We start from the raw sequence: 374 nt of genomic DNA, 5'->3' as shown, positions 1-374 counted from the left end.
AGCTGCGTTTAAGGCGCTGGGACCTGGTGAGGGTGCGCGGCTCTAAGCGGCCTCTCCTTTCGCTTGGTGAATGCACCCCCTCCCCGTTTTTTATTCTGCGAAGCACACAGCCCGCGGTTATGGCGAGTCACGGCGTTTCTGGGATCAGATCTCGAGCCCCGATTCAGTTTGTGAGCTTCAGGCCCCTGTGATCAGCCCGGATCATGAGCGGGTGCCGCCCCGCCCCGTGATCCTCCACCGGAGCCTACGGGCGGGCGGGCGCAGGGCCTCCAGGGCAGCTGGCTGTCTGGCTTGGGGTCACGCGTGCTTTCCACGGGATGCCCAGACCTCACACCCTGCTCTACCCGCTTCCTCCGGCTCCCAGGACTGCGGCC

This window comes from Myotis brandtii, unplaced genomic scaffold (assembly GCF_000412655.1).
Source record: "Myotis brandtii unplaced genomic scaffold, ASM41265v1 scaffold434, whole genome shotgun sequence".
NCBI classification, from domain to species: Eukaryota; Metazoa; Chordata; class Mammalia; order Chiroptera; family Vespertilionidae; genus Myotis; species Myotis brandtii.
Note: the sequence above shows the minus strand (reverse complement) of the source record.